We start from the raw sequence: 25,620 nt of genomic DNA on the forward strand, positions 1-25,620 counted from the left end.
CCAAAATAATGAAGCGCATCACGTGGGTGTACTCACAAACCATCATACAGGAGATAAAGTCATTTTTGATATTAACTTTTGAAACATTCACCTATAAAACAGTGCTCTTCAGACTCTCTCCTGGTAGAGATTTCATGACGATGTTAACAGATAATTGAATAAAGATTTTGTATAAAATGTTACTCTTAATATTGAAGCTCCAGGCAAGTTGCAATCTCACCGCTTCGACTGATATTCCTGATGTTTTAGGCTGTTAGGGTATGGGTGTGGGTTTGATCTCCATTTCTGGCCGGATTGTCAACTGTCTCTTGTGGTATGCCCTGGTGATCATAGTTGAAAAGTTGTAGCTGAGATGTGCTATTTCAAACTCTTGGGTTCAACCTTAAGACTTGTTGTAGTCGTGGCCGAGTGGTTAAGGCGATGGATTCGAAATCCATTGGGTTCTTCCCGCGCAGGTTCGAATCCTGCCGACTGCGAATACGTTCTGTGGTATCATGTCATTAGCTGAAATGTCTGGTGGTATTGACCTCATCTTCTAGATGGTTTTCCAAAGTTTTCTTCCATCATCAGACGTCCCCCCATCACGCCTTCCGTTTGCTCAATGATAACTATCTCTCTCTCATTCATCCAACGTACCCTTCCATCAACCATTCTTCCCTGTCTCTCCCTTTCGTCAATCAACCCAAACATTTCCCTCCATCTCTGTTTCAGATGCCTCTCTTGCCGTGTCTCTTGCTCTACCTCAGGCTGATCCACACGTTCCTCTGAGGTTTGTGACTGCCCTTCTCATACTGCATCTTCCTGCTTCATTTGACCCTCCCTCATGCTTATACCAGCTACCCTTGCTAATTCCACCGACTGCCTTTAGTATGCCGATTCGTTACCTGGATTCATGTCATGTTTTCTGGTCTACTGTCATCATAGTTATATTTCTGCACAAGTCTTACTTTGGCTGCTGTTTAGACCAAATCTTCATGTCCCTCATTCTTCTTTGAATCAGTCCCCAAATGAATCTCCTCCTGATGGAGATTATGGGGTGAAAACTTGACTCAAGCTCAGTAATCATCAGTCACATCTGATAATTTAATGTACTGCTTACAGACTCCTTGTACAGGATACTACTCAATAACAGTTTATTCCAAAGTCTAAGCAAATGTGCCCCTAAGCTCCATAGGATTTATTAAATGTTTATAGTTTACAGAACATACAGTCATAAAATTATTCCATTTACCCTTTATGTCAGTTCTTTGTGTTTTATGACCTAACGCTGCAGTATAGAATACTAAGGGAGCTAATACTCAACAGGTCACAAATCAGCTCTATTTACCTTTTGAACCGGAATCTCCTCTCAGTCCGTATGAACCTCTAGTACATCATATCAGCAGTTTAACCCTTAACGCTTCTCATTTCAGCTCACATTGGGGGTGAGCCACACTTTGCAAAACCTCAGTTGGTCACTGAATGACATGTGTCATAAAATAGCCAAAGGTTCGCTCCAGGTGAGGCTCAAACTCACAACCTCGGCATGGCTTCACGTGTACTGCTGTATAAGTACCGCGCGCTAACCGATTGCGCCACTGGAGCTGTTGTAAAGGTGTGAAGCTATGACTTTAAACCACTTTGAATCTTCAATAAACTTGGGACTGGGTAAGCTAATGACAGCGAATGAAACTGTGTGGTTTCCAGCCTGCATCTCTGCCAATATGTCTCTTATTCCTCTTCCAAATATCTGAACTTAACACATGGAGATCTTGTCCCAAAATAATGAAGCGCATCACGTGGGTGTACTCACAAACCATCATACAGGAGATAAAGTCATTTTTGATATTAACTTTTGAAACATTCACCTATAAAACAGTGCTCTTCAGACTCTCTCCTGGTAGAGATTTCATGACGATGTTAACAGATAATTGAATAAAGATTTTGTATAAAATGTTACTCTTAATATTGAAGCTCCAGGCAAGTTGCAATCTCACCGCTTCGACTGATATTCCTGATGTTTTAGGCTGTTAGGGTATGGGTGTGGGTTTGATCTCCATTTCTGGCTGGATTGTCAACTGTCTCTTGTGGTATGCCCTGGTGATCATAGTTGAAAAGTTGTAGCTGAGATGTGCTATTTCAAACTCTTGGGTTCAACCTTAAGACTTGTTGTAGTCGTGGCCGAGTGGTTAAGGCGATGGACTCGAAATCCATTGGGTTCTTCCCGCGCAGTTTCGAATCCTGCCGACTACGAATACGTTCTGTGGTATCATGGCATTAGCTGGAATGTCAGGTGGTATTGTCCTCATCTTCTAGATGGTTTTCCAAAGTTTTCTTCCATCATCAGACGTCCCCCCATCACGCCTTCCGTTTGCTCAATGATAACTATCTCTCTCTCATTCATCCAACGTACCCTTCCATCAACCATTCTTCCCTGTCTCTCCCTTTCGTCAATCAACCCAAACATTTCCCTCCATCTCTGTTTCAGATGCCTCTCTTGCCGTGTCTCTTGCTCTACCTCAGGCTGATCCACACTTTCCTCTGAGGTTTGTGACTGCCCTTCTCATACTGCATCTTCCTGCTTCATTTGACCCTCCCTCATGCTTATACCAGCTACCCTTGCTAATTCCACCGACTGCCTTTAATATGCCGATTCGTTACCTGGATTCATGTCATGTTTTCTGGTCTACTGTCATCATAGTTATATTTCTGCACAAGTCTTACTTTGGCTGCTGTTTAGACCAAATCTTCATGTCCCTCATTCTTCTTTGAATCAGTCCCCAAATGACTCTCCTCCTGATGGAGATTATGGGGTGAAAACTTGACTCAAGCTCAGTAATCACCAGTCACATCTGATAATTTAATGTACTGCTTACAGACTCCTTGTACAGGATACTACTCAATAACAGTTTATTCCAAAGTCTAAGCAAATGTGCCCCTAAGCTCCATAGGATTTATAAAATGTTTATAGTTTACAGAACATACAGTCATAAAATTATTCCATTTACCCTTTATGTCAGTTTTTTGTGTTTTATGACCTAACGCTGCAGTATAGAATACTAAGGGAGCTAATATTCAACAGGTCACAAATCAGCTCTATTTACCTTTTGAACCGGAATCTCCTCTCAGTCCGTATGAACCTCTAGTACATCATATCAGCAGTTTAACCCTTAACGCTTCTCATTTCAGCTCACATTGGGGGTGAGCCACACTTTGCAAAACCTCAGTTGGTCACTGAATGACATGTGTCATAAAATAGCCAAAGGTTTGCTCCAGGTGAGGCTCGAACTCACAACCTCGGCATGGCTTCTTCACCTGTACTGCTGTATAAGTACCGCGCGCTAACCGATTGCGCCACTGGAGCTGTTGTAAAGGTGTGAAGCTATGACTTTAAACCACTTTGAATCTTCAATAAACTTGGGACTGGGTAAGCTAATGACAGCGAATGAAACTGTGTGGTTTCCAGCCTGCATCTCTGCCAATATGTCTCTTATTCCTCTTCCAAATATCTGAACTTAACACATGGAGATCTTGTCCCAAAATAATGAAGCGCATCACGTGGGTGTACTCACAAACCATCATACAGGAGATAAAGTCATTTTTGATATTAACTTTTGAAACATTCACCTATAAAACAGTGCTCTTCAGACTCTCTCCTGGTAGAGATTTCATGACGATGTTAACAGATAATTGAATAAAGATTTTGTATAAAATGTTACTCTTAATATTGAAGCTCCAGGCAAGTTGCAATCTCACCGCTTCGACTGATATTCCTGATGTTTTAGGCTGTTAGGGTATGGGTGTGGGTTTGATCTCCATTTCTGGCCGGATTGTCAACTGTCTCTTGTGGTATGCCCTGGTGATCATAGTTGAAAAGTTGTAGCTGAGATGTGCTATTTCAAACTCTTGGGTTCAACCTTAAGACTTGTTGTAGTCGTGGCCGAGTGGTTAAGGCGATGGATTCGAAATCCATTGGGTTCTTCCCGCGCAGGTTCGAATCCTGCCGACTGCGAATACGTTCTGTGGTATCATGTCATTAGCTGAAATGTCTGGTGGTATTGACCTCATCTTCTAGATGGTTTTCCAAAGTTTTCTTCCATCATCAGACGTCCCCCCATCACGCCTTCCGTTTGCTCAATGATAACTATCTCTCTCTCATTCATCCAACGTACCCTTCCATCAACCATTCTTCCCTGTCTCTCCCTTTCGTCAATCAACCCAAACATTTCCCTCCATCTCTGTTTCAGATGCCTCTCTTGCCGTGTCTCTTGCTCTACCTCAGGCTGATCCACACGTTCCTCTGAGGTTTGTGACTGCCCTTCTCATACTGCATCTTCCTGCTTCATTTGACCCTCCCTCATGCTTATACCAGCTACCCTTGCTAATTCCACCGACTGCCTTTAGTATGCCGATTCGTTACCTGGATTCATGTCATGTTTTCTGGTCTACTGTCATCATAGTTATATTTCTGCACAAGTCTTACTTTGGCTGCTGTTTAGACCAAATCTTCATGTCCCTCATTCTTCTTTGAATCAGTCCCCAAATGAATCTCCTCCTGATGGAGATTATGGGGTGAAAACTTGACTCAAGCTCAGTAATCACCAGTCACATCTGATAATTTAATGTACTGCTTACAGACTCCTTGTACAGGATACTACTCAATAACAGTTTATTCCAAAGTCTAAGCAAATGTGCCCCTAAGCTCCATAGGATTTATTAAATGTTTATAGTTTACAGAACATACAGTCATAAAATTATTCCATTTACCCTTTATGTCAGTTCTTTGTGTTTTATGACCTAACGCTGCAGTATAGAATACTAAGGGAGCTAATACTCAACAGGTCACAAATCAGCTCTATTTACCTTTTGAACCGGAATCTCCTCTCAGTCCGTATGAACCTCTAGTACATCATATCAGCAGTTTAACCCTTAACGCTTCTCATTTCAGCTCACATTGGGGGTGAGCCACACTTTGCAAAACCTCAGTTGGTCACTGAATGACATGTGTCATAAAATAGCCAAAGGTTTGCTCCAGGTGAGGCTCGAACTCACAACCTCAGCATGGCTTCACCTGTACTGCTGTATAAGTACCGCGCGCTAACCGATTGCGCCACTGGAGCTGTTGTAAAGGTGTGAAGCTATGACTTTAAACCACTTTGAATCTTCAATAAACTTGGGACTGGGTAAGCTAATGACAGCGAATGAAACTGTGTGGTTTCCAGCCTGCATCTCTGCCAATATGTCTCTTATTCCTCTTCCAAATATCTGAACTTAACACATGGAGATCTTGTCCCAAAATAATGAAGCGCATCACGTGGGTGTACTCACAAACCATCATACAGGAAATAAAGTCATTTTTGATATTAACTTTTGAAACATTCACCTATAAAACAGTGCTCTTCAGACTCTCTCTTGGTAGAGATTTCATGACGATGTTAACAGATAATTGAATAAAGATTTTGTATAAAATGTTACTCTTAATATTGAAGCTCCAGGCAAGTTGCAATCTCACCGCTTCGACTGATATTCCTGATGTTTTAGGCTGTTAGGGTATGGGTGTGGGTTTGATCTCCATTTCTGGCCGGATTGTCAACTGTCTCTTGTGGTATGCCCTGGTGATCATAGTTGAAAAGTTGTAGCTGAGATGTGCTATTTCAAACTCTTGGGTTCAACCTTAAGACTTGTTGTAGTCGTGGCCGAGTGGTTAAGGCGATGGACTCGAAATCCATTGGGTTCTTCCCGCGCAGTTTCGAATCCTGCCGACTACGAATACGTTCTGTGGTATCATGGCATTATCTGGAATGTCAGGTGGTATTGTCCTCATCTTCTAGATGGTTTTCCAAAGTTTTCTTCCATCATCAGACGTCCCCCCATCACGCCTTCCGTTTGCTCAATGATAACTATCTCTCTCTCATTCATCCAACGTACCCTTCCATCAACCATTCTTCCCTGTCTCTCCCTTTCGTCAATCAACCCAAACATTTCCCTCCATCTCTGTTTCAGATGCCTCTCTTGCCGTGTCTCTTGCTCTACCTCAGGCTGATCCACACTTTCCTCTGAGGTTTGTGACTGCCCTTCTCATACTGCATCTTCCTGCTTCATTTGACCCTCCCTCATGCTTATACCAGCTACCCTTGCTAATTCCACCGACTGCCTTTAATATGCCGATTCGTTACCTGGATTCATGTCATGTTTTCTGGTCTACTGTCATCATAGTTATATTTCTGCACAAGTCTTACTTTGGCTGCTGTTTAGACCAAATCTTCATGTCCCTCATTCTTCTTTGAATCAGTCCCCAAATGACTCTCCTCCTGATGGAGATTATGGGGTGAAAACTTGACTCAAGCTCAGTAATCACCAGTCACATCTGATAATTTAATGTACTGCTTACAGACTCCTTGTACAGGATACTACTCAATAACAGTTTATTCCAAAGTCTAAGCAAATGTGCCCCTAAGCTCCATAGGATTTATTAAATGTTTATAGTTTACAGAACATACAGTCATAAAATTATTCCATTTACCCTTTATGTCAGTTCTTTGTGTTTTATGACCTAACGCTGCAGTATAGAATACTAAGGGAGCTAATACTCAACAGGTCACAAATCAGCTCTATTTACCTTTTGAACCGGAATCTCCTCTCAGTCCGTATGAACCTCTAGTACATCATATCAGCAGTTTAACCCTTAACGCTTCTCATTTCAGCTCACATTGGGGGTGAGCCACACTTTGCAAAACCTCAGTTGGTCACTGAATGACATGTGTCATAAAATAGCCAAAGGTTTGCTCCAGGTGAGGCTCGAACTCACAACCTCGGCATGGCTTCACCTGTACTGCTGTATAAGTACCGCGCGCTAACCGATTGCGCCACTGGAGCTGTTGTAAAGGTGTGAAGCTATGACTTTAAACCACTTTGAATCTTCAATAAACTTGGGACTGGGTAAGCTAATGACAGCGAATGAAACTGTGTGGTTTCCAGCCTGCATCTCTGCCAATATGTCTCTTATTCCTCTTCCAAATATCTGAACTTAACACATGGAGATCTTGTCCCAAAATAATGAAGCGCATCACGTGGGTGTACTCACAAACCATCATACAGGAGATAAAGTCATTTTTGATATTAACTTTTGAAACATTCACCTATAAAACAGTGCTCTTCAGACTCTCTCCTGGTAGAGATTTCATGACGATGTTAACAGATAATTGAATAAAGATTTTGTATAAAATGTTACTCTTAATATTGAAGCTCCAGGCAAGTTGCAATCTCACCGCTTCGACTGATATTCCTGATGTTTTAGGCTGTTAGGGTATGGGTGTGGGTTTGATCTCCATTTCTGGCCGGATTGTCAACTGTCTCTTGTGGTATGCCCTGGTGATCATAGTTGAAAAGTTGTAGCTGAGATGTGCTATTTCAAACTCTTGGGTTCAACCTTAAGACTTGTAGTCGTGGCCGAGTGGTTAAGGCGATGGACTCGAAATCCATTGGGTTCTTCCCGCGCAGTTTCGAATCCTGCCGACTACGAATACGTTCTGTGGTATCATGGCATTATCTGGAATGTCAGGTGGTATTGTCCTCATCTTCTAGATGGTTTTCCAAAGTTTTCTTCCATCATCAGACGTCCCCCCATCACGCCTTCCGTTTGCTCAATGATAACTATCTCTCTCTCATTCATCCAACGTACCCTTCCATCAACCATTCTTCCCTGTCTCTCCCTTTCGTCAATCAACCCAAACATTTCCCTCCATCTCTGTTTCAGATGCCTCTCTTGCCGTGTCTCTTGCTCTACCTCAGGCTGATCCACACTTTCCTCTGAGGTTTGTGACTGCCCTTCTCATACTGCATCTTCCTGCTTCATTTGACCCTCCCTCATGCTTATACCAGCTACCCTTGCTAATTCCACCGACTGCCTTTAATATGCCGATTCGTTACCTGGATTCATGTCATGTTTTCTGGTCTACTGTCATCATAGTTATATTTCTGCACAAGTCTTACTTTGGCTGCTGTTTAGACCAAATCTTCATGTCCCTCATTCTTCTTTGAATCAGTCCCCAAATGACTCTCCTCCTGATGGAGATTATGGGGTGAAAACTTGACTCAAGCTCAGTAATCACCAGTCACATCTGATAATTTAATGTACTGCTTACAGACTCCTTGTACAGGATACTACTCAATAACAGTTTATTCCAAAGTCTAAGCAAATGTGCCCCTAAGCTCCATAGGATTTATTAAATGTTTATAGTTTACAGAACATACAGTCATAAAATTATTCCATTTACCCTTTATGTCAGTTCTTTGTGTTTTATGACCTAACGCTGCAGTATAGAATACTAAGGGAGCTAATACTCAACAGGTCACAAATCAGCTCTATTTACCTTTTGAACCGGAATCTCCTCTCAGTCCGTATGAACCTCTAGTACATCATATCAGCAGTTTAACCCTTAACGCTTCTCATTTCAGCTCACATTGGGGGTGAGCCACACTTTGCAAAACCTCAGTTGGTCACTGAATGACATGTGTCATAAAATAGCCAAAGGTTTGATCCAGGTGAGGCTCGAACTCACAACCTCGGCATGGCTTCACCTGTACTGCTGTATAAGTACCGCGCGCTAACCGATTGCGCCACTGGAGCTGTTGTAAAGGTGTGAAGCTATGACTTTAAACCACTTTGAATCTTCAATAAACTTGGGACTGGGTAAGCTAATGACAGCGAATGAAACTGTGTGGTTTCCAGCCTGCATCTCTGCCAATATGTCTCTTATTCCTCTTCCAAATATCTGAACTTAACACATGGAGATCTTGTCCCAAAATAATGAAGCGCATCACGTGGGTGTACTCACAAACCATCATACAGGAGATAAAGTCATTTTTGATATTAACTTTTGAAACATTCACCTATAAAACAGTGCTCTTCAGACTCTCTCCTGGTAGAGATTTCATGACGATGTTAACAGATAATTGAATAAAGATTTTGTATAAAATGTTACTCTTAATATTGAAGCTCCAGGCAAGTTGCAATCTCACCGCTTCGACTGATATTCCTGATGTTTTAGGCTGTTAGGGTATGGGTGTGGGTTTGATCTCCATTTCTGGCCGGATTGTCAACTGTCTCTTGTGGTATGCCCTGGTGATCATAGTTGAAAAGTTGTAGCTGAGATGTGCTATTTCAAACTCTTGGGTTCAACCTTAAGACTTGTTGTAGTCGTGGCCGAGTGGTTAAGGCGATGGACTCGAAATCCATTGGGTTCTTCCCGCGCAGGTTCAAATCCTGCCGACTGCGAATACGTTCTGTGGTATCATGGCATTAGCTGGAATGTCAGGTGGTATTGTCCTCATCTTCTAGATGGTTTTCCAAAGTTTTCTTCCATCATCAGACGTCCCCCCATCACGCCTTCCGTTTGCTCAATGATAACTATCTCTCTCTCATTCATCCAACGTACCCTTCCATCAACCATTCTTCCCTGTCTCTCCCTTTCGTCAATCAACCCAAACATTTCCCTCCATCTCTGTTTCAGATGCCTCTCTTGCCGTGTCTCTTGCTCTACCTCAGGCTGATCCACACTTTCCTCTGAGGTTTGTGACTGCCCTTCTCATACTGCATCTTCCTGCTTCATTTGACCCTCCCTCATGCTTATACCAGCTACCCTTACTAATTCCACCGACTGCCTTTAGTATGCCGATTCGTTACCTGGATTCATGTCATGTTTTCTGGTCTACTGTCATCATAGTTATATTTCTGCACAAGTCTTACTTTGGCTGCTGTTTAGACCAAATCTTCATGTCCCTCATTCTTCTTTGAATCAGTCCCCAAATGAATCTCCTCCTGATGGAGATTATGGGGTGAAAACTTGACTCAAGCTCAGTAATCACCAGTCACATCTGATAATTTAATGTACTGCTTACAGACTCCTTGTACAGGATACTACTCAATAACAGTTTATTCCAAAGTCTAAGCAAATGTGCCCCTAAGCTCCATAGGATTTATTAAATGTTTATAGTTTACAGAACATACAGTCATAAAATTATTCCATTTACCCTTTATGTCAGTTCTTTGTGTTTTATGACCTAACGCTGCAGTATAGAATACTAAGGGAGCTAATACTCAACAGGTCACAAATCAGCTCTATTTACCTTTTGAACCGGAATCTCCTCTCAGTCCGTATGAACCTCTAGTACATCATATCAGCAGTTTAACCCTTAACGCTTCTCATTTCAGCTCACATTGGGGGTGAGCCACACTTTGCAAAACCTCAGTTGGTCACTGAATGACATGTGTCATAAAATAGCCAAAGGTTTGCTCCAGGTGAGGCTCGAACTCACAACCTCGGCATGGCTTCACCTGTACTGCTTTATAAGTACCGCGCGCTAACCGATTGCGCCACTGGAGCTGTTGTAAAGGTGTGAAGCTATGACTTTAAACCACTTTGAATCTTCAATAAACTTGGGACTGGGTAAGCTAATGACAGCGAATGAAACTGTGTGGTTTCCAGCCTGCATCTCTGCCAATATGTCTCTTATTCCTCTTCCAAATATCTGAACTTAACACATGGAGATCTTGTCCCAAAATAATGAAGCGCATCACGTGGGTGTACTCACAAACCATCATACAGGAGATAAAGTCATTTTTGATATTAACTTTTGAAACATTCACCTATAAAACAGTGCTCTTCAGACTCTCTCCTGGTAGAGATTTCAGGGCGATGTTAACAGATAATTGAATAAAGATTTTGTATAAAATGTTACTCTTAATATTGAAGCTCCAGGCAAGTTGCAATCTCACCGCTTCGACTGATATTCCTGATGTTTTAGGCTGTTAGGGTATGGGTGTGGGTTTGATCTCCATTTCTGGCCGGATTGTCAACTGTCTCTTGTGGTATGCCCTGGTGATCATAGTTGAAAAGTTGTAGCTGAGATGTGCTATTTCAAACTCTTGGGTTCAACCTTAAGACTTGTTGTAGTCGTGGCCGAGTGGTTAAGGCGATGGACTCGAAATCCATTGGGTTCTTCCCGCGCAGTTTCGAATCCTGCCGACTACGAATACGTTCTGTGGTATCATGGCATTAGCTGGAATGTCAGGTGGTATTGTCCTCATCTTCTAGATGGTTTTCCAAAGTTTTCTTCCATCATCAGACGTCCCCCCATCACGCCTTCCGTTTGCTCAATGATAATTATCTCTCTCTCATTCATCCAACGTACCCTTCCATCAACCATTCTTCCCTGTCTCTCCCTTTCGTCAATCAACCCAAACATTTCCCTCCATCTCTGTTTCAGATGCCTCTCTTGCCGTGTCTCTTGCTCTACCTCAGGCTGATCCACACTTTCCTCTGAGGTTTGTGACTGCCCTTCTCATACTGCATCTTCCTGCTTCATTTGACCCTCCCTCATGCTTATACCAGCTACCCTTGCTAATTCCACCGACTGCCTTTAATATGCCGATTCGTTACCTGGATTCATGTCATGTTTTCTGGTCTACTGTCATCATAGTTATATTTCTGCACAAGTCTTACTTTGGCTGCTGTTTAGACCAAATCTTCATGTCCCTCATTCTTCTTTGAATCAGTCCCCAAATGACTCTCCTCCTGATGGAGATTATGGGGTGAAAACTTGACTCAAGCTCAGTAATCACCAGTCACATCTGATAATTTAATGTACTGCTTACAGACTCCTTGTACAGGATACTACTCAATAACAGTTTATTCCAAAGTCTAAGCAAATGTGCCCCTAAGCTCCATAGGATTTATTAAATGTTTATAGTTTACAGAACATACAGTCATAAAATTATTCCATTTACCCTTTATGTCAGTTCTTTGTGTTTTATGACCTAACGCTGCAGTATAGAATACTAAGGGAGCTCATACTCAACAGGTCACAAATCAGCTCTATTTACCTTTTGAACCGGAATCTCCTCTCAGTCCGTATGAACCTCTAGTACATCATATCAGCAGTTTAACCCTTAACGCTTCTCATTTCAGCTCACATTGGGGGTGAGCCACACTTTGCAAAACCTCAGTTGGTCACTGAATGACATGTGTCATAAAATAGCCAAAGGTTTGCTCCAGGTGAGGCTCGAACTCACAACCTCGGCATGGCTTCACCTGTACTGCTGTATAAGTACCACGCGCTAACCGATTGCGCCACTAGAGCTGTTGTAAAGGTGTGAAGCTATGACTTTAAACCACTTTGAATCTTCAATAAACTTGGGACTGGGTAAGCTAATGACAGCGAATGAAACTGTGTGGTTTCCAGCCTGCATCTCTGCCAATATGTCTCTTATTCCTCTTCCAAATATCTGAACTTAACACATGGAGATCTTGTCCCAAAATAATGAAGCGCATCACGTGGGTGTACTCACAAACCATCATACAGGAGATAAAGTCATTTTTGATATTAACTTTTGAAACATTCACCTATAAAACAGTGCTCTTCAGACTCTCTCCTGGTAGAGATTTCATGACGATGTTAACAGATAATTGAATAAAGATTTTGTATAAAATGTTACTCTTAATATTGAAGCTCCAGGCAAGTTGCAATCTCACCGCTTCGACTGATATTCCTGATGTTTTAGGCTGTTAGGGTATGGGTGTGGGTTTGATCTCCATTTCTGGCCGGATTGTCAACTGTCTCTTGTGGTATGCCCTGGTGATCATAGTTGAAAAGTTGTAGCTGAGATGTGCTATTTCAAACTCTTGGGTTCAACCTTAAGACTTGTTGTAGTCGTGGCCGAGTGGTTAAGGCGATGGACTCGAAATCCATTGGGTTCTTCCCGTGCAGGTTCAAATCCTGCCGACTGCGAATACGTTCTGTGGTATCATGGCATTAGCTGGAATGTCAGGTGGTATTGTCCTCATCTTCTAGATGGTTTTCCAAAGTTTTCTTCCATCATCAGACGTCCCCCCATCACGCCTTCCGTTTGCTCAATGATAACTATCTCTCTCTCATTCATCCAACGTACCCTTCCATCAACCATTCTTCCCTGTCTCTCCCTTTCGTCAATCAACCCAAACATTTCCCTCCATCTCTGTTTCAGATGCCTCTCTTGCCGTGTCTCTTGCTCTACCTCAGGCTGATCCACACTTTCCTCTGAGGTTTGTGACTGCCCTTCTCATACTGCATCTTCCTGCTTCATTTGACCCTCCCTCATGCTTATACCAGCTACCCTTGCTAATTCCACCGACTGCCTTTAATATGCCGATTCGTTACCTGGATTCATGTCATGTTTTCTGGTCTACTGTCATCATAGTTATATTTCTGCACAAGTCTTACTTTGGCTGCTGTTTAGACCAAATCTTCATGTCCCTCATTCTTCTTTGAATCAGTCCCCAAATGACTCTCCTCCTGATGGAGATTATGGGGTGAAAACTTGACTCAAGCTCAGTAATCACCAGTCACATCTGATAATTTAATGTACTGCTTACAGACTCCTTGTACAGGATACTACTCAATAACAGTTTATTCCAAAGTCTAAGCAAATGTGCCCCTAAGCTCCATAGGATTTATTAAATGTTTATAGTTTACAGAACATACAGTCATAAAATTATTCCATTTACCCTTTATGTCAGTTCTTTGTGTTTTATGACCTAACGCTGCAGTATAGAATACTAAGGGAGCTCATACTCAACAGGTCACAAATCAGCTCTATTTACCTTTTGAACCGGAATCTCCTCTCAGTCCGTATGAACCTCTAGTACATCATATCAGCAGTTTAACCCTTAACGCTTCTCATTTCAGCTCACATTGGGGGTGAGCCACACTTTGCAAAACCTCAGTTGGTCACTGAATGACATGTGTCATAAAATAGCCAAAGGTTTGCTCCAGGTGAGGCTCGAACTCACAACCTCGGCATGGCTTCACCTGTACTGCTGTATAAGTACCACGCGCTAACCGATTGCGCCACTAGAGCTGTTGTAAAGGTGTGAAGCTATGACTTTAAACCACTTTGAATCTTCAATAAACTTGGGACTGGGTAAGCTAATGACAGCGAATGAAACTGTGTGGTTTCCAGCCTGCATCTCTGCCAATATGTCTCTTATTCCTCTTCCAAATATCTGAACTTAACACATGGAGATCTTGTCCCAAAATAATGAAGCGCATCACGTGGGTGTACTCACAAACCATCATACAGGAGATAAAGTCATTTTTGATATTAACTTTTGAAACATTCACCTATAAAACAGTGCTCTTCAGACTCTCTCCTGGTAGAGATTTCATGACGATGTTAACAGATAATTGAATAAAGATTTTGTATAAAATGTTACTCTTAATATTGAAGCTCCAGGCAAGTTGCAATCTCACCGCTTCGACTGATATTCCTGATGTTTTAGGCTGTTAGGGTATGGGTGTGGGTTTGATCTCCATTTCTGGCCGGATTGTCAACTGTCTCTTGTGGTATGCCCTGGTGATCATAGTTGAAAAGTTGTAGCTGAGATGTGCTATTTCAAACTCTTGGGTTCAACCTTAAGACTTGTTGTAGTCGTGGCCGAGTGGTTAAGGCGATGGACTCGAAATCCATTGGGTTCTTCCCGTGCAGGTTCAAATCCTGCCGACTGCGAATACGTTCTGTGGTATCATGGCATTAGCTGGAATGTCAGGTGGTATTGTCCTCATCTTCTAGATGGTTTTCCAAAGTTTTCTTCCATCATCAGACGTCCCCCCATCACGCCTTCCGTTTGCTCAATGATAACTATCTCTCTCTCATTCATCCAACGTACCCTTCCATCAACCATTCTTCCCTGTCTCTCCCTTTCGTCAATCAACCCAAACATTTCCCTCCATCTCTGTTTCAGATGCCTCTCTTGCCGTGTCTCTTGCTCTACCTCAGGCTGATCCACACTTTCCTCTGAGGTTTGTGACTGCCCTTCTCATACTGCATCTTCCTGCTTCATTTGACCCTCCCTCATGCTTATACCAGCTACCCTTGCTAATTCCACCGACTGCCTTTAGTATGCCGATTCGTTACCTGGATTCATGTCATGTTTTCTGGTCTACTGTCATCATAGTTATATTTCTGCACAAGTCTTACTTTGGCTGCTGTTTAGACCAAATCTTCATGTCCCTCATTCTTCTTTGAATCAGTCCCCAAATGAATCTCCTCCTGATGGAGATTATGGGGTGAAAACTTGACTCAAGCTCAGTAATCACCAGTCACATCTGATAATTTAATGTACTGCTTACAGACTCCTTGTACAGGATACTACTCAATAACAGTTTATTCCAAAGTCTAAGCAAATGTGCCCCTAAGCTCCATAGGATTTATTAAATGTTTATAGTTTACAGAACATACAGTCATAAAATTATTCCATTTACCCTTTATGTCAGTTCTTTGTGTTTTATGACCTAACGCTGCAGTATAGAATACTAAGGGAGCTAATACTCAACAGGTCACAAATCAGCTCTATTTACCTTTTGAACCGGAATCTCCTCTCAGTCCGTATGAACCTCTAGTACATCATATCAGCAGTTTAACCCTTAACGCTTCTCATTTCAGCTCACATTGGGGGTGAGCCACACTTTGCAAAACCTCAGTTGGTCACTGAATGACATGTGTCATAAAATAGCCAAAGGTTTGCTCCAGGTGAGGCTCGAACTCACAACCTCGGCATGGCTTCACCTGTACTGCTGTATAAGTACCGCGCGCTAACCGATTGCGCCACTGGAGCTGTTGTAAAGGTGTGAAGCTATGACTTTAAACCACTTTGAATCTTCAATAAACTTGGGACTGGGTAAGCTAATGACAGCGAATGAAACTGTGTGGTTTCCAGCCTGCATCTCTGCCAATATGTCTCTTATTCCTCTTCCAAATATCTGAACTTAACACATGGAGATCTTGTCCCAAAATAATGAAGCGCATCACGTGGGTGTACTCACAAACCATCATACAGGAGATAAAGTCATTTTTGATATTAACTTTTGAAACATTCACCTATAAAACAGTGCTCTTCAGACTCTCTCCTGGTAGAGATTTCATGACGATGTTAACAGATAATTGAATAAAGATTTTGTATAAAATGTTACTCTTAATATTGAAGCTCCAGGCAAGTTGCAATCTCACCGCTTCGACTGATATTCCTGATGTTTTAGGCTGTTAGGGTATGGGTGTGGGTTTGATCTCCATTTCTGGCCGGATTGTCAACTGTCTCTTGTGGTATGCCCTGGTGATCATAGTTGAAAAGTTGTAGCTGAGATGTGCTATTTCAAACTCTTGGGTTCAACCTTAAGACTTGTTGTAGTCGTGGCCGAGTGGTTAAGGCGATGGACTCGAAATCCATTGGGTTCTTCCCGCGCAGTTTCGAATCCTGCCGAATACGTTCTGTGGTATCATGGCATTAGCTGGAATGTCAGGTGGTATTGTCCTCATCTTCTAGATGGTTTTCCAAAGTTTTCTTCCATCATCAGACGTCCCCCCATCACGCCTTCCGTTTGCTCAATGATAACTATCTCTCTCTCATTCATCCAACGTACCCTTCCATCAACCATTCTTCCCTGTCTCTCCCTTTCGTCAATCAACCCAAACATTTCCCTCCATCTCTGTTTCAGATGCCTCTCTTGCCGTGTCTCTTGCTCTACCTCAGGCTGATCCACACTTTCCTCTGAGGTTTGTGACTGCCCTTCTCATACTGCATCTTCCTGCTTCATTTGACCCTCCCTCATGCTTATACCAGCTACCCTTGCTAATTCCACCGACTGCCTTTAATATGCCGATTCGTTACCTGGATTCATGTCATGTTTTCTGGTCTACTGTCATCATAGTTATATTTCTGCACAAGTCTTACTTTGGCTGCTGTTTAGACCAAATCTTCATGTCCCTCATTCTTCTTTGAATCAGTCCCCAAATGACTCTCCTCCTGATGGAGATTATGGGGTGAAAACTTGACTCAAGCTCAGTAATCACCAGTCACATCTGATAATTTAATGTACTGCTTACAGACTCCTTGTACAGGATACTACTCAATAACAGTTTATTCCAAAGTCTAAGCAAATGTGCCCCTAAGCTCCATAGGATTTATTAAATGTTTATAGTTTACAGAACATACAGTCATAAAATTATTCCATTTACCCTTTATGTCAGTTCTTTGTGTTTTATGACCTAACGCTGCAGTATAGAATACTAAGGGAGCTCATACTCAACAGGTCACAAATCAGCTCTATTTACCTTTTGAACCGGAATCTCCTCTCAGTCCGTATGAACCTCTAGTACATCATATCAGCAGTTTAACCCTTAACGCTTCTCATTTCAGCTCACATTGGGGGTGAGCCACACTTTGCAAAACCTCAGTTGGTCACTGAACGACATGTGTCATAAAATAGCCAAAGGTTTGCTCCAGGTGAGGTTCGAACTCACAACCTCAGCATGGCTTCACCTGTACTGCTGTATAAGTACCGCACGCTAACCGATTGTGACACCTCTGCTGATATGTGTGTTATTTCTCTTCCAAATATCTGAACTTAACACATGGAGATCTTGTTCAGAAGAGAAGAAAATCAATAACTGATTTTATTTACTCCCACCTCTTTTTGATTGAAGTATAATTTACTCCTTCATCCGTAAGGGCTCAATTTTATCTGTTTAAAAACATAAAAGATAAACAGCAAACTGAATTTCAAGTTTAAATAGGGCAGACAAATTAGTATGAAGATATAAAGAAATATATAATAATTTTATGAAACATATTTAGACTAGAGGAAAGGGTGACTTGTAGCCATCTCTGCTACATCCCTTCTTATGCAGTTTGGCATCAGGGCCTGAAAACTAAGGGAAGCAGTTGGGGGAGTAGTTGGGGGAAATACACTGTAAACCTGTTAGTGCTTTTTTGCGTCATTCCGGTGAAATACCGGTGAAATACTAAATAAAGTTCACAAGAAACTATGGGCACTGAGTGTGCATTAACTGTGCCAGTGGCGCTTGGTGCAGGTTCACAGAGTGACTGATTTGGCAACCCATTTTGCCGGTCCTGTACCAAAGTTTTTTGGAAGAAGCTGTTAAGGACAGCCTCATAGAGTATAGAAATGCTCTCACTAAAACTCACTCAGCATATCTGGCCTCACTGATCTGCACTAATAAATATACTCCTGGAGTATTGTTTAGTGTGTTTTCCAGAATTACAAAAAAATCAGGCAGGTACTGAACCACAAATTCTGGCAACTGTCCCCAGTGAAGATTTTGAGGATTTTTTTAATAATAAAATATTAGACAACAAACTCAGCCCACAGTATTAAACCCAACTTGGCTGCCATCTGATGAGGATGACATAAAACATATCATAATTGTAAAAGAAAGATTTGAAAGTTTTTACACACTCCCACAGTTAAAACTAGAGAAGAGTATCACCTCTGCAACCTATACAACATGCACACCTGATGCAATTCCCACAAAATTACTCTAATAAGTACTACCAGCTATTATCAATCCTCTTTTAACAATAGTAATCTCATCACACAGTGATGGATGACTGTCTGTTGAGCTCCTGCTCTACGCTTCAGACCAGATGCCCATGCTCCAGCCAACCCCACTTGCCTTACAGCTGCCCATCCTACACTGAAGTTTACATGGACTCTTACTATTATTACCAGTAGATTGACCACAGGAGGATAGTGAGCCTTGGTTCCTCCCAAGGTTCCTTCCTCAGCTCTGAGGGAATTTTTCCCTGCCACTGTCACTCCTTGGCTTGCTCTCCTGGTTTTTTTTACATTCTTTACATTTTTAGATTTCATGTCAAAACTTTGTCTTTACTTGTGTATAATGGCAATTACTCAGACACCAAAGCACTGAGACTTTCTTTAAAATCTAAATTGATAGTATCTCATTCAAATAATATGGCAATACTATACACATATGGCACATACTTAGCACATAATATCTGGTGCTTACATGATGTTGTCTGATATTTATTTAAAATAACTAGTGCTTGCCACATAGTGTTTCACACATTGTCCTCACAAATATACAAACAAAGAAGGCAGTGTTTTAGAACCTTTGTTTTAAACACAAGTCATTTATTGTAAATTTACTTCAAACTTTAAATGGATCACAAGATAAAGACTGGATTTTAATATTTAACAGATTCATGACACACTATGAAACACACTAGGGACTAGAGGCAGTTGTTTGCAGCCACCATTGCACCCAGTGAGCATTTAGGCACCTTTATTCCAAATCCTGCTTCTCTAACCTAACTGCTTTTAAATACTGGAAAACCCAGTTATTCAGCGATGGTGTGAAGAGGAATCTGGCCCAAAATATAAATGGAATTTTATTTTTAGGTGATTTTTTTAGATTAGCATACTAACTAGCTTTCTGATCTCAGGATATTGTGTCAATTGGCTTGCTGTTGGTTGTAACTATCGTCATTTTTAAAATGAGTGACTTTAGAAACAGGTGGGTGTGATCACTTATTTTATCACTTTGTAGCCACAGTAAAACTGCTTTTTTTTGCCTAAACTTCTGATTAACTTTCAGATGTCCCTAGGGGTAAAGACACTAGAGGGCAAGATAGCTCAATCCTTCATTCTCTTTCACATTCCAGCAGTTCTCAGTGGGATCATTATCCATAATTCTTTGTCAACGTGTGCCCTTGTAAGTGTTGAGCACAATGCTTTTCCTTATAGTGTCTAATCCACATAAACTCAATCAGCTGAAAACTGTGGTAAAGCTCTTTAGCCAAAATTCACTGATCACAGGTCTGTGTTTAAAGGCTGCAGCTAGGCATCTGACCTGGAAGTGAGCTTGAATAATTCTTCAGAAGCCCAGCAGCTACAGCATCTGTTCATCCTTTAGCATCATGGGGAATGGTGCTCATCCAACATAATTTTTTCTGAAATGAAGGGTGTTAATGAGAAGACTCTTCCCCCTTTGCTGTCTATAAAAAATGGCACCTCCAACTGGCCACATACCATTGTCGTCTAATCACAGTATACCAATTTGCAAAACATGACAGAGATAATCTTCCACACACTGCAGGGAACATCCTGAGACTTTGAACTGAGAAATCCTTCCATGTAAAAGGCAACTATGAGTAAAAATGAATAAATAAACAGATTTCCCTTTTCACCATTCCCCTCCAGGAATTGAAGGCACGTGAGAAGATGAATGTGAAAGGGGAGGACAAGACACTAGCATCAATTTCTTTAATGTGAAAGGGATTTATATCCTTCTGCATGGAGAGGGAAGATGAATGAGACTCACCGAGTCAGTTGGAATCAACCTTTGGAGATGGCCTGAAGGAATAATAAATAATAAATGACCAGGAGAAGGAATTATGTGGAATATAAATTACTGTAATTTCATGTGTTTCTACATAAAACCATGTCTACCAGAGGAGTATAAGCCAAACAAACTGTTACAGAATAAGGACAAGAATATATTGTCTGATAAACATTCAGTGGAGAACTCCAGGGCCTGGAGGGGACAGGAAATGCACAGTGTATATAGAAGTTTCTCAAGGCCAACCTTTACCTTAGGGATATCACAGAGGAATATTATTAAGGGATATTATTATGTGCATCAAAACACAAAGTAAACTGAACTTAATGCATGACTGTATTAAACTTTCAGTACATCCATCCCTCTGTTCCTGGGTTCAAAGTGAGACTTGGTTTGAGAGCCTCAGAGAAGTCAGATAACTACAAAAAAGCATTACCTTCATCTCAGGGTTAGATCACCTAGAGCCTCCTACAGGGCAGACACACACACACACACACACACAGAGGTAGGAGGACAATAAGAGACACAGTGTTGGATTCCTGCCAGACTCCACTGCTCTGTTCAGTTCCTAAAAGCAGTGAGGATGTGGAGGAGTAGTGGAGTGTAGATGGAGTGAGTGGGAGAAGATCCATATCCACTGACACCAGTTTCTATATTTCCACAATGAGGCTTTTATTCATAAATTTACTCATCTACACAAACATACAAACACACACACACACACACACACACACACACACACACACTGCTTTTCCTAAAATTCAGAGCCCCACACTCTACACCCACTGTCCATTTGATGTGCTCTACTGACCATGGTAGAAAATGCTGGGTATTTCAGTGTAATTTAATTTGATTGACCTTGTCACCGTGTTCTGCAAATAAGTTAGAATTTATATATTTAAAAGGATATGAAAGTATGTGAGCTGTGTTTAGCATTGTATTCAGAGCTCTGTAAAGATGTGTGTTCAGAGCTGTAATTAGCGCTGTTTAGAACTGTGTTCAGTGCTGTGTTCAGCGTTTTTCAGGACTGTGTTCAGTGTTGTGTTTAGCACGGTTCAGCAGTGTGGTCAGAGCTGTGTTTAGCTCTGTTCAGCAGTGTGTTCAGAGCTGTAATTAATGCTGTTCAGTGATGTGTTCAGCATTGTTCAGAACTGTGTTCAGTGCTGTGTTTTTAACGCGGTTAATCAGTGTGTTCAGTACTGTGTTTAGCGCTGTTCATCAGTGAGTTCAGAACTGTGATTAGAACTGTTCAGCAGTGTGTTCAGAGCTGTGATTAGCACTGTTCAGCAGTGTGTTCGGTGCTGTGATTAGTGTTGTTCAGCAGTTTATTCAGTACTGTGTTTAGCATTGTTCAGCAGTATGTTCAGAGCTGTGTTTAGCTCTGTTCAGTAGTTGTGTTCAGTACTCTGATTAGCACTGTTCATCAGTGTGTTCAGTGCTGTGATTAGCGCTGTTCAGCAGTGTGTTCAGAGCTGTGTTTAGTCTGGTTCAGCAGTGTGTTCAGAGATGTATTTAGCTCTGTTCAGCAGTGTGTTCAGAGTTGTGTTTAGCACTGTTCATCAGTCTGTTCAATGCTGTGATTAGCACTGTTCAGCAGTGTGTTCAGAGCTGTGTTTAGTGTGGTTCAGCAGTGTGTTCAGTGTTGTGTTTAGCTCTGTTCAGCAGTGGGTTCAGTGCTGTGATTAGTGCTGTTCATCAGTGTGTTCAGAGTTGTGTTTAGCACTGTTCATCAGTGTGTTCAATGCTGTGATTAGCGCTGTTCAGCAGTGTGTTCAGAGCTGTGTTTAGTATGGTTCAGCAGTGTGTTTAGAGTTGTGTTTTGCTCTGTTCAGCAGTGGGTTCAGTGCTGTGATTAGCTCTGTTCAGCAGTGTGTTCAGTGCTGTGGATAGCACTGTTCAGTGCTGTTCTGCAGTGTGTTGAAAATTGTGTTTAACGCTGTTGAGAAGTGTGTTCAGTACTCTGTTTAGCACTGTTCAGCAGTGTGTTCAGTGCTGGGATAAGCACTGTTCAGCAGTGTGTTCATTACTGTGATTAGCACTGGTCATCAGTGTGTTCAGTGCTGTGATTAGCGCTGTTCAGCAGTGTGTTCAGAGATGTGTTTAGTGTGGTTCAGCAGTGTGTTCAGAGTTGTTTTGAGCACTGTTCATCAGTGTGTTCAATGCTGTGATTAGCTCTCTTCAGCAGTGTGTTCAGAGCTGTGATAAGCATTGTTCAGAAGTGTGTTTAGTACTGTGATTAGCTCTGTTCATCATTGTGTTCAGAGCTGTATTTAGCGCTTTTCAATGATGTGTTCAGAGCTGTGTTTAGCAGTGTTCAGAGCTATATTTAGTACTGTTCATCTCTTGCACAGTGATTAGCAGGGTGTTCAGAACTGTGTTTTGCACAGTGTTCAGAAATGTGTGTAGTGGCATGTTCATGTTTAACATGTTCTGAGCGATGTTAAGCACCATGTGGTTCTCCGGCTCTGAGTGATGAACCAGGCTGGAGTGCCAGCTCATGCTGTGCTGTGTCCCTCTTTGAAAGCTTCATACTGAGTTCTGAAGAGAAGCTCTGCTCTGCATCAGACTGATCAATAACAATGCTTCAGAAGCATCTGGATGGAATCAGTTCTCTACATCTCTCAAATCATCTGCTTCCAAAGCCAAACCACACACTCTTTGATACCAGCTTCTGCAATCGATTTCCTCTGCCATGTTTGTTCAGTTTAGCCATGCACAGGGCTCAGGAGGCCCAAAATAATCACATAATTATATGGTTTGAATGCACAATAAATCTCAATACAACTGCAACAGCTGAGACCGACCACACAACACACTCAGAAATGGCCTGTGGTAGAATAAACATCAGTCATCAATTCATTATGCCCATCCTAAGTATTCTCTTCTTAGCCTGTACTAAGAAGGCCAATGCTGTAATGATTATAAGACAAGTTATTCTGTGATAAAAGCCACACTCCACAATGCTGGACAAATCTTTTGCACATCCCATCTCTGCTGAGTGGGTAGCTCTGCCCATGTTAAGAATCAAATCAAATCAAACCAAATTTATTTGAATAGCACATTTTACAACTGATGTAGTCACAAAGCAGTCTCACAGAATTCCGGTAAGACAAAGTTTTGACATGAAATGTAAAAATGTAAAGAATATAAAGATGTATAAATCCCCAGGTGAGCAAGCCAAGGGCGACAGTGGCAAGGAAAAATTCCCCCAGCTGAGGAAGGAAGCTTGGGAGGAACCAAGGCTCACAAGGGGGGACATATCATCCTCTGGTCAATCTACTGGTGATAATAGCAGTCTGTGAAAACTTCAGTTTAGGGAAGGCAGCTCCAAGGCACTTGGTGGTGGCTGGAGCATGGGCAGCTGGTGTGAAGCGTGGAGGAGGAGCTCGACAGTCATCCATCAGTGTCCAGCCAGACGGGTCAGAAAAGGTTTTAAGTTGGAAATAAGTTTTAAACTGTTTGGGTGAATGTAAAGCAGAAAATGTGAACATTAACAGAGTGTGGCTAATGACTCAGGCAAATCTGACTATGACAGCTTTAACTAAAAAGAGAGAACCAGAAGGACACACAAACGTTCCACCATCAACAAACCTGAATGATCGCGTGAAGTGGTGGGACGACAGCACCAGCGTCTCAGTTTACTATAATTCCCTGTGTCCATGGACCCCCTAGATTTGCTGCCTTTATCTATGGGGGAGCATTAACCTTTTTGGCACTAGTTATTTTTCTGAATTTCTGAAAAAGTGAATTGCCAAATTTGAATGATTATTACTTTCTAAATACTTGGAATAAATTTAAATAGTTGGCTTTATTTTGTAAAAGGACACTTTAAGAAAAATATGTGTTTTTTGATCCTAATATAATTTACATATGCTTTCAATTAACTCCTAAATGCCAAAAAATGTAGACACTCACTGTTGTTTTTTTTTTCACCATAAATTTTGAAGTTTGGCATTTTTGGGCCCATAGGTGGGCTCCAGAGAGTCGTTAGCTTATTTGATAACTTGTGCTAGCTTATTTGTATTTACTGGTTTTAAGGTTTCCACCGATTCATCAGCATGTCCAAAAAACAAGCTACATTAAGTAATTACTTTGGTATTCCACCACCTCCAAAGAAATGCCAGACTGAGACTGGAGGTAAAAAATGAGTATTCACGGAAAAATGGCTGCAGGAGGTAGCATGGCTCCAAACAGATAATGAGCGCACAGAAATGTGGTGTAAATTATGTCATGAAAATGCAAGTCTTGTGGATTAAAGCAGTGCGTTTTAAATGGGAACCAAAAATTTCAGCCACCCAGCTTTTGAAAAGCACGAAAAGAGTAAAGAGCATATGAACAAACTGCAAACTATAGATAACACAGCCTTGATCAGAAATCCAGTTGACCCCTGGACAAGTGGCAGGATAAACTCAATGAAGAACAGTGTCAAGCACTTTGTAATATTTTTCTGTTGGCCTTTTACAAAGCAAAACATGCATGTCCCATGCATTCATATGAGGAGGACATTAGGCTTGGAGTGAACGTTGGTAGTGCATATCTTTCACGAGAAGGGGGAGCCCGCATCCTTCTCTGCATTGCACATCCAATTAGTTCAGAACTGAATGAAAATCTGAAGGCAGCTCAATTCTGGGGTGTACTTTTTGATGGATCAGAAGACATAACAAAACTGGAGCAGGAAATTGTGTACATTGTGTCTGTGTCTAACAACGGAGAGATTACCTCAGACTTCCTTGGATTAATTAATCTGGGTGTGAATTGAACAGCACAGGACATAGTGAATGGACTTATGCAGCTCTTCCATGCTTGTGGTTTAGGGGATGAGTCTCTAGGCACAGATGGAGCTACAGTGAAGGTTGGAGTTTACAACGGGGTCCTTCCCAAATTGCATCAAATGGTTGCAATGGGGGTTCACTTGTACAGATCCTGTGTACCGCCCACACACTCGAAAACTCAGCTAATCACATTATTCCATACTGTGAGACATTTACACAGTCCATTGTAAAGTTGTTCTTTTATTTGCAGAAAGGGGGTGCAAAAAGGACAGATAAACTGAAGAACATATGTGCTGAGAATGGCATTGCCTTTGTCAAACTAGGGAAATTTCATAATATTAGATGGTCTGCATGGAGACAAGAGACTCTGTTGAAAATATGGAGTCTATTACCTGCCATTCAAATTCATGTGGCTACAAGTGATGACAGTGACCTAAAACATATAGGCACAGAGCATTTCCAGTGTTTTCTAGCCAACATGCTTGACGCTGGAAAGATTTGCACTTCACATCTCTCAAGTTCCAGCAAGAGAAGCTGATTATTGGTGAATGCAAAGATGAGTTCATGGTAGCTATTGGACAGCTGATACTACTGCTTGACAGTGAAGGCGAGTACAGGAAAGACGCTGTTTCAAATGCTGATGCTGACAGGGACAAGGCTGATGTATTGAGAGGT

At 41.7% G+C, this 25,620-nt stretch overlaps 19 non-coding genes across 19 annotated transcripts; 10 read left to right on the plus strand and 9 right to left on the minus strand.

Moving 5' to 3' along the window:
* The first annotated feature begins 394 nt into the window (after positions 1-394).
* On the plus strand, positions 395-476 carry trnas-cga (transfer RNA serine (anticodon CGA)). Its single transcript has one exon. It is a non-coding gene; the product is annotated as a tRNA-Ser (tRNA).
* Positions 477-1,491: 1,015 nt separating this feature from the next.
* trnai-uau (transfer RNA isoleucine (anticodon UAU)) lies at positions 1,492-1,584 on the minus strand. Its single transcript is given in 2 exon segments — positions 1,492-1,527; positions 1,547-1,584. It is a non-coding gene; the product is annotated as a tRNA-Ile (tRNA).
* A 566-nt stretch (positions 1,585-2,150) lies between these two features.
* Positions 2,151-2,232, plus strand: trnas-cga (transfer RNA serine (anticodon CGA)). The gene has a single exon. It is a non-coding gene; the product is annotated as a tRNA-Ser (tRNA).
* Positions 2,233-3,247: 1,015 nt separating this feature from the next.
* trnai-uau (transfer RNA isoleucine (anticodon UAU)) lies at positions 3,248-3,343 on the minus strand. Its single transcript has 2 exons — positions 3,306-3,343; positions 3,248-3,283 (listed from the first exon to the last, which is right to left on the minus strand). It is a non-coding gene; the product is annotated as a tRNA-Ile (tRNA).
* A 566-nt stretch (positions 3,344-3,909) lies between these two features.
* trnas-cga (transfer RNA serine (anticodon CGA)) lies at positions 3,910-3,991 on the plus strand. The gene has a single exon. It is a non-coding gene; the product is annotated as a tRNA-Ser (tRNA).
* A 1,015-nt stretch (positions 3,992-5,006) lies between these two features.
* Positions 5,007-5,099, minus strand: trnai-uau (transfer RNA isoleucine (anticodon UAU)). The gene is given in 2 exon segments: positions 5,007-5,042; positions 5,062-5,099. It is a non-coding gene; the product is annotated as a tRNA-Ile (tRNA).
* Positions 5,100-5,665: 566 nt separating this feature from the next.
* trnas-cga (transfer RNA serine (anticodon CGA)) lies at positions 5,666-5,747 on the plus strand. The gene has a single exon. It is a non-coding gene; the product is annotated as a tRNA-Ser (tRNA).
* A 1,015-nt stretch (positions 5,748-6,762) lies between these two features.
* trnai-uau (transfer RNA isoleucine (anticodon UAU)) lies at positions 6,763-6,855 on the minus strand. The gene is given in 2 exon segments: positions 6,763-6,798; positions 6,818-6,855. It is a non-coding gene; the product is annotated as a tRNA-Ile (tRNA).
* Positions 6,856-7,418: 563 nt separating this feature from the next.
* trnas-cga (transfer RNA serine (anticodon CGA)) lies at positions 7,419-7,500 on the plus strand. Its single transcript has one exon. It is a non-coding gene; the product is annotated as a tRNA-Ser (tRNA).
* A 1,015-nt stretch (positions 7,501-8,515) lies between these two features.
* Positions 8,516-8,608, minus strand: trnai-uau (transfer RNA isoleucine (anticodon UAU)). Its single transcript is given in 2 exon segments — positions 8,516-8,551; positions 8,571-8,608. It is a non-coding gene; the product is annotated as a tRNA-Ile (tRNA).
* Positions 8,609-9,174: 566 nt separating this feature from the next.
* On the plus strand, positions 9,175-9,256 carry trnas-cga (transfer RNA serine (anticodon CGA)). Its single transcript has one exon. It is a non-coding gene; the product is annotated as a tRNA-Ser (tRNA).
* A 1,015-nt stretch (positions 9,257-10,271) lies between these two features.
* Positions 10,272-10,364, minus strand: trnai-uau (transfer RNA isoleucine (anticodon UAU)). The gene is given in 2 exon segments: positions 10,272-10,307; positions 10,327-10,364. It is a non-coding gene; the product is annotated as a tRNA-Ile (tRNA).
* A 566-nt stretch (positions 10,365-10,930) lies between these two features.
* On the plus strand, positions 10,931-11,012 carry trnas-cga (transfer RNA serine (anticodon CGA)). Its single transcript has one exon. It is a non-coding gene; the product is annotated as a tRNA-Ser (tRNA).
* Positions 11,013-12,027: 1,015 nt separating this feature from the next.
* trnai-uau (transfer RNA isoleucine (anticodon UAU)) lies at positions 12,028-12,120 on the minus strand. Its single transcript is given in 2 exon segments — positions 12,028-12,063; positions 12,083-12,120. It is a non-coding gene; the product is annotated as a tRNA-Ile (tRNA).
* Positions 12,121-12,686: 566 nt separating this feature from the next.
* Positions 12,687-12,768, plus strand: trnas-cga (transfer RNA serine (anticodon CGA)). The gene has a single exon. It is a non-coding gene; the product is annotated as a tRNA-Ser (tRNA).
* A 1,015-nt stretch (positions 12,769-13,783) lies between these two features.
* On the minus strand, positions 13,784-13,876 carry trnai-uau (transfer RNA isoleucine (anticodon UAU)). Its single transcript is given in 2 exon segments — positions 13,784-13,819; positions 13,839-13,876. It is a non-coding gene; the product is annotated as a tRNA-Ile (tRNA).
* Positions 13,877-14,442: 566 nt separating this feature from the next.
* Positions 14,443-14,524, plus strand: trnas-cga (transfer RNA serine (anticodon CGA)). The gene has a single exon. It is a non-coding gene; the product is annotated as a tRNA-Ser (tRNA).
* Positions 14,525-15,539: 1,015 nt separating this feature from the next.
* trnai-uau (transfer RNA isoleucine (anticodon UAU)) lies at positions 15,540-15,632 on the minus strand. The gene is given in 2 exon segments: positions 15,540-15,575; positions 15,595-15,632. It is a non-coding gene; the product is annotated as a tRNA-Ile (tRNA).
* Positions 15,633-16,198: 566 nt separating this feature from the next.
* trnas-cga (transfer RNA serine (anticodon CGA)) lies at positions 16,199-16,280 on the plus strand. The gene has a single exon. It is a non-coding gene; the product is annotated as a tRNA-Ser (tRNA).
* Positions 16,281-25,620: the final 9,340 nt, after the last annotated feature.

Source organism: Hoplias malabaricus, chromosome 7 (genome assembly GCF_029633855.1).
Source record: "Hoplias malabaricus isolate fHopMal1 chromosome 7, fHopMal1.hap1, whole genome shotgun sequence".
Classification (NCBI taxonomy): Eukaryota; Metazoa; Chordata; class Actinopteri; order Characiformes; family Erythrinidae; genus Hoplias; species Hoplias malabaricus.